The 7,001-nt window shown below is 25.6% G+C and overlaps 1 pseudogene; it reads left to right on the top strand.

Annotated features, from left to right (window-relative positions):
- Positions 1 to 810: 810 nt before the first annotated feature.
- Positions 811 to 1,856, top strand: LOC145832521 (uncharacterized; annotated as a pseudogene).
- Positions 1,857 to 7,001: the final 5,145 nt, after the last annotated feature.

Below are 7,001 nucleotides of genomic sequence, written 5' to 3'. Positions count from 1 at the left end.
AGCAGGTATTTAGCATTAAACCAAAAAAAAACTTTATTTAGTTTAAAAGTTTTTATTAACATGTTTTTAATAAAAATCAACAAAGTGAAAAAATAAAGTCTATAAATAGTTTTGTTTTGATTAATTTGTATACATTTTTTACTATGTTTACATTTAAAATACAAAAGCATTATTTAGTTATTTTAGTTTTATACAGTCAGACTTTTTTTATTAAAATATTTACAGCTTTTACCAAAAACTTTGAAACGCTTCACTGAGCACAATGAGAAAAAATTTCTATAATTGTTTCAATTCTCATTCTTAATCATATTTCCGAAGTATTCTACGTTTTTTATAATTATATAAAGAATTAAGTGTTTAAGTGGATATTATATTAAAATACTATCTAAAATTGTATTAAAAAAGAATATCTAATTTTTTACACTAAACTTACTTTTCTAAACGGTTATATTCGTGGCTGTTGATATTGCTTGAAATTTAAATATATTTATAGAAAAAAAAAATTTGCAAGGCACTTGAAAACATAAACTCAAAAATTTTAAATAAAACATATAAATGCAAACTAATACAGTTATTTTTATACGCTTTGTAAAGAACTTTATATTCGGCAAGATACACAACTAAAATAAAGTTATTTAAATTTATAACTTAAGTTATTCAAAAGTAATAATTATAGTATGTAACATAGTTTAAATTTTTTTATACTCAGATTGTTTTTTTTGACTTTAAATAAGATCTTTCACTTTACAATACCTGTAATTATATATTTTATTATATTTTTAGAAATTGTTAGCTAAAAAAATTTAAAGCATGTCACGGGCTAAACCGAAACCGGTGAAAACTAAGAAAACGAAACAAAAACCAACGAGGGCAAAGAAAACTCAACTTTGCAAAACTTGGATGAATCTGAAACAACATCGCATGATTCCATCTGCCAGAAGACTTCAAAGGGAGCTATTCGAATGCAATTTCGAGCCCTCCCCATATTTCAAAGTAGCCACTATAGGTAGTTATAGCTTATAAGTATAAATAAAACAACGCATTTAAAGTTTAGTCTTAAAACTTGGAGTATAGAAAGACCTTTTGGTAACCAAGCTAAGTTTTTAGATATTTCGTTATTAAATATAAAACATATCGTTTAATATTATAAAGTTGTAGTTTTAAAGTAACAAGGTATAATGAATATGTACAAGTATATCAATGAAAAAACAAAGCAAAATATGTCATTTATTTCATAGTAGATTAATAGAAACAAATATATATTGCTAAAAATAATAGCTTCATGTCTTTTTTTATTGCTTCAATAATTTTTTGATAAAAACATTTAAGGAAATTCAATAAGCCATTGGATGGTAACATTGAAAGGGCCGGTTGGAAGTGTGTATAAAGGTGGTGTGTTCAGAGTTGAGTTCATTTTCAGCAGAAATTATCCGTACATTGCTCCTACTGTTAGGTTGGTAAATTAGTTGTTTGTTATTTTCAGTTAAAATATATAACTTTTATATAATTTTTTTAATATTTACTCAAGTACTTACTATAAAGTAGTTTGAGCGTTTTTTGTCAAAAAAAAAAACTAAAATTAACATATTTTCATGTTTATAATTTATAAAAACAGGTTTATAACCAAAATTTACCATTGCAATATAAACTCCGAAGGCATTATATGCTTGGAAATGCTAAAAGAAAACTGGACACCTTCCTGCACAGTATCCAAAATAGTTCTAGCCATTTTGTCCCTGATGGTCAGTTGCAATCCTGAGAACGCCATCATGCCGGAGATTGCGAAACAGTACTTGTGTGATCGCGAGCAGCATGATTACAGAGCAAAGTTGATGACAAAAGCTGAAGCTGTGTAGTTGAAACTGTTTTGTTATATGACATTGAAAAGTAGGATTTTTAAATTGTAATGCTTAGCTAATTTCTTTAGGAAAAGAAAATATGTGTCGATGTTTAGTTGAAGTTTAATACATTGTTACTTTTCAGTGGTTGGTAATTTAAATTATGTAATTTATTTTGCTGCAAAACCATAACTTTGATTTTCGAGTAAAAATTAAAAAACTTTGTGAAATTGTTCGATGAAAAGCTTAAAGTTGTTCAATATTTTATTAAAGAAATTATGTTAAAAATAATTTACTAAACATCCAATTAAGCAATTGAACTTAAATGTGATTTTGATTGTTTTATTTGCAATTTCATCGTTTATTTTCATGATAAATACAGAAACGCCTTCCATAACCAAAGGTTAATAATAAAACTAAGGAAGCTATAATATGTTAATAGCTTCTGACAATTAAAACGATTAACAAAAGATAAATTTTGAATTAAGTGCATTTTAAATACCTTTAAATAGTCATTTATGTCTTAAATAGAAGTAATTCACTTTTAAGTAATATTTAACTTCCTTAGGTATTTCACACCAGATAATTTTTAAGTTCTTTTAATGTAATTTTAACGTCAAAAATGTTTTAAATTAACAAATGTTACAAGTTTAGATTATCTTATACAAAAGTTTGAGTATATAAATAAGAACAGAGTATAGCTTGTTATAGTAGTAATTAGATTTTTGATGTTTTAATTGTTTTATATTACATAATGTTGAATAAATTAAAAATAAGTAAATGTAAAACAATTTTTTATTCTTTATTTTGACGCTATATAAAACATACAGTTATATAAACATTACACTATCATTAAATTTTTAAAGTATTAAGTATAACCTAAAACGTTCGAAAATAAATAAAGTGAAATTATTTAGTTTTATACTAAAATGACAAGATTGGATATATAGTATTACCCAATTTATGTAGCCTTTAGTTTTAAACAAAAATGGCTTCAGAGAACTTAGATAATAACGGAGAAGTAATAGAATTAAAAACAATGCCAGTAACATTCATGAACTGTATTAAATTAAATTTATTTCAGTTTCATCAATAGTTTAAACCCGTTTGCATGTTTTAATTAAATTAACATGATTACACATCAAAATTAAAAAATTCAACTCAATAACTGTATTTCTAAATAAAAAACAAATTAATACAATTAATAGAACAAATTATTTGTAGATGTTGTAAAATATAAAATTATGTTTTAATTTTAAAAAGGTATACATATAAAGACAAAGTTTTTTCTATACAAATCTAGGTATCAGAAATCAAACTATAGTATTATAGTCAATAGCATTAGAAATTCTGTGATGTCCTGTTTCATTTAAAGTGTGCTAAAAAAAAATTAGATTTAAAATACAATCAAAATACTAACAAATGCTATTAAGCCTTTAGGTACTTACTTTACACAGTTTTAAACTATTTTATTGAAACTCAATCTGCAAGATGTTCAAATGAAAATGAGACTTTTTTCTTGACACAATTCGTTTGTAATATTTTAAGGCAGTTTAACTGTTACGGTTCGTTGATCAATTACACAAAATTTTGCACTTAAAGTTTCCACATGTTCTTGTCAAGTTTGTTTTTTCTTTTTAAAAATGTTAATTAAATGCTTTTGTGAGTAAAACAGCTGCTTTAACTTCACTTTTATACAATTTTATTTTTCTTTATTAAGAGTAGAACGTCTTGCGAATCTATTTAGTTTACTTTATTTTACTAAATGTTTTAAATATCAAAATCGTTAAATATTTTAAAATTGTTTTGTTTTTACTTTTATAAGAACAAATTAAATAGTTAATAGGTTAAAATGCTTATATTTTTTCCGCTTATTTTTGTATTAAAATAAAAAATAAATTATTTATTTGAACTTAAGTATTTAAAAAAAGAAATTTACTTTGGTTTTCAGTTAAAGCTAAAAGTTCTGCTTCTTCAATTTATTAATTAGCTTTAAATATTTTTTATAAAATTTTTATAATTCATATATATTTTTAAATAAGTAATCCTAATCCGTATTAATTATCAATATTTTTTTGTCAAAAATTTTTGTCTGTATTTATAAAAAACTTATCAAGTTATAAGAAAAGTATTTTTAAGCAAAAATAAATAAACACTTATAGACACTTAAGTAATTGTAACTGATGCGTTAAACTAATCTAGGGTTATGCTTGGTTATATATGTAATGCAGGCCTGGCGTTACTGACTACAACGCTCTACTATATCGATATCCTTAGATAGTTATAGTGTTAGACTGACCTCGTTAAATAATAAAGTAGGTTTATAAAGTGTAAATCCAACTTATAATACTATCCTAATAGGTTATAAGTTTTGATTGAACCTAAACTACTGTTTATCAAAATAGTTTTACAAAGCTGTTAGAAAGGATAGCTGTCAAATTTGCATGAACGCAAAAAATTGAAAGTAGATACTTTTGCACGAAAATACTTTTGCACAAGGGTATAAAAATGCACGAAGATAAAATTTTACTAATACACTTTTGCAACAAATGTCACTTTTCCACGAGCAGAAAATTTTTACGGAGACATTTTTGCACGGTTTGAATGTTAGTTTGTTTTTTTCTTTTTCTTTTTCATTAAATTTTTTTTTGAACAATCAACGTTAGGGCCTAACCCTTTCCTTCGGTCGGTAATTTTTTTATCGATCATTATTATTTTTTAATCCTTTACTATTACTATTCCCCATAACCCTTATCAACGATCAGTAGCTTTTTTTCTTTTAAATTAAATTAATTTTATCTTTAATTTTAGATATTATTTTTATCATAATTTTTATTAGTTACTAAAATATTTTTGTGCTTTCGAATTACTTTTATCCCTAACCCATACCCTCGGTCAGTAACTTGATTTTTCTTTGTCTTTTTATTAACTGTTCTATAAGTTTTTTTTTTCATTTTCATTAATTTTTTTTTTTCGTGGAAATTGACCCGTTTGGCAAAATTTTCTTCGTGCAATTTTGTCTTGTTGTGAAATTTTGTCCCCTCGTGCAATTTTGTACCCTTTTGTAATTTTTTTCTTTGTGTTATTTAGTCTTCTCACAAAATTTAGTAACCTCGTCCATGTTTTTAACGTTCCCGTTAGATAACTAAAACTATTGTTTATTGAAGTAGGTTTATAAGGTTGTTAGAAAAGTTAAACTGCTTGATAAATGAAATCGAGTCTATAAGTTTAGAATATATTTACAATGAATAAATGTGCGAAAAAAAAAATACAAACTGTACTAGTAAACGAAATAAAATACTTAGGCTCAACAACCAAAGTTCATTACAGTCGACATCGTTACGCTAGTAACGATGGTGAACAAAAACTCGTCAGTAAAAAACAAAGCTGAAGTAAAAGCAAAATAAGCAAAAACCAAATAATCACAAATCGAAATAAAAACAGGCCAAACTAAATCAAGTTCGCTACTTGTAACACGGAATTGTTTGAGAGAAGAGAAAGGATGACTCTCTACCGCAACAGAGCGGTTATAGCGTATTGTAGGCTAACAAACACAAATAAAAGATTTTCGTTACGATTTACTCTACAAACAGTTTTACTTAACTTCTTACTAGTAGTATCTTTGTAATCAGCAAAGCTAAGATGATTCTGCAATTAAACAAAAACACGACTAAACAAAAATCAACAAAAGATTAAAGCATTACAAATGGTTTTGTTTTGTTAAGTTGATTTTTTGTTCATTAACTGTTATAAAATTTAACAATTTAAAAACTCTAAAAGTAAACTTTGAAATATAAACGAATAAATTCATTGAGTTCAGTTGGTTTTTCATATGGGGCGCAAACCAAAGAAGCATTATAGACTATTTAATTAAATACGTTTTTTCTTAACTCATCAAAAAACTTTTAATATTGTAGTACTTAGTCTTTTTTTAGATTTTTTTAACTACCCTTTAATGTTTTTATTTGAAATTTAAATTACTTAGTCTTTTTATAATATAAATTATATTAAACTTTTAATAAGATGTTTTAAGAAAATTAAAGGCTTCTTGCTTTAAAAAGTACTAATAGATAAATTTTAATCACTTTTTTAGTTTAAGAAAAAACTTACAAAAGAAAAACTACGCGTCAACAATTGTAGCAAAAAATTTTATAAATACTATCTTAAACATCACTAAAAATGTCTTATTATTTTCTTAATATTTTCACTTCAAGCCTTAAAATAAAAGCCAATATTAAATTTAAAAAAATCTTTACTTTTTCTTTTTTTAGAACAATCAAGATTACGTCGAAAAAAATGTCGTAACTAATTCATTTACAACTTAACATCAGAAAAATTCTCCGTTTTAACTTGACATTGTATTTAACGCTTGTTTATCAGTTAACGAGTAGCAATATTTTGACAAATCTTTAGCAAAGCTACAAAACCTTGAGGTCAGAATAATTTACGTATTTAAGTCAACTTTTTTCAATCTTACCGACAAATGATATAGTAGTAATGTTTTCGAACCCGTATGGTTTCTCGCAACTGTATTTGCATGGTGACTCCTATTTAGAACGTGGTAGTTTGTTGTATTTGTTTTGATATTCAAATTGTTTTTGATGATCCTGCGTTTTAGCGCTCAGTTTACGATAGCATTTTTTTTTTAGCTTTGCTGAAAAGTAGCCGAAAGCTGCATGCATGTCATACGGTTGACTTCGACAATCTCGATCCGGCTTTTAAGTTTTCTTTATGATTTTTAGTTTGATGTAAATCAAAAAATTTCGTTCCAAAAAGCTCATTTCCTTGATGGCCACATTGCGAACAGTTGTGTGAAAATGCGTCTGAGATCTCTTTCATACGACATGACGGTTGTACCTGTTTTTTTTATTTAAAAAATCCTTTGAAAAAAGCCTGATTTTGTTAGACTACACCTCTGATGTGAGATGATAAAATTTTGTTCTTGATAATCTGTCTGTCTGATAAATAAATATTTTTCTTAAATTTTCTGGTTTTTAAGTGCTATTTTATTGTGCTGTTCTTATTCTAGCAACGCTTTTTTTACAACTTGGCTCTGACAAAAACAAAGCGGAGCGTTTGTTTCTTAAACTGTTCACAGACACTGACAAAATGATTTTTGTTCGATTTTTTAGATTAGAAACACAATTTAGATCATTGTAATAT

The sequence above is a fragment of the Thalia democratica genome, chromosome 3 (assembly GCF_965202585.1).
Source record: "Thalia democratica chromosome 3, ktThaDemo2.hap1.1, whole genome shotgun sequence".
Taxonomy (NCBI): Eukaryota; Metazoa; Chordata; class Thaliacea; order Salpida; family Salpidae; genus Thalia; species Thalia democratica.
This window is presented reverse-complemented; position numbering and strand designations above follow the sequence as displayed.